Source organism: Syngnathus scovelli, unplaced genomic scaffold, assembly GCF_024217435.2.
Source record: "Syngnathus scovelli strain Florida unplaced genomic scaffold, RoL_Ssco_1.2 HiC_scaffold_384, whole genome shotgun sequence".
NCBI lineage: Eukaryota > Metazoa > Chordata > Actinopteri > Syngnathiformes > Syngnathidae > Syngnathus > Syngnathus scovelli.
In genome coordinates this window covers 5,001-5,203 of record NW_026061481.1, presented here as the reverse complement: position 1 = coordinate 5,203, position 203 = coordinate 5,001, and positions in this window count along the sequence as shown.

Genomic DNA, 203 nt, shown 5'->3' with positions numbered 1-203 from the left:
TTTATCCTAAGCCGCCTGCCTTAGCCCAACCGACGTGCCAACCCCCCCGTTGCCGAGTTCGCTCTTCCCGAGCCGCGTCCCCCCGACAATTCCGTCCGTGACCGTCCCGCCCCGCGGCGATCCGCTCTGCCCCAGCAGCCGGCGAGTCAGCGTCCTACGGGTCTGATCTGGCCGCAGTCCGAGCTCCGGGCAGGCACAGCGGC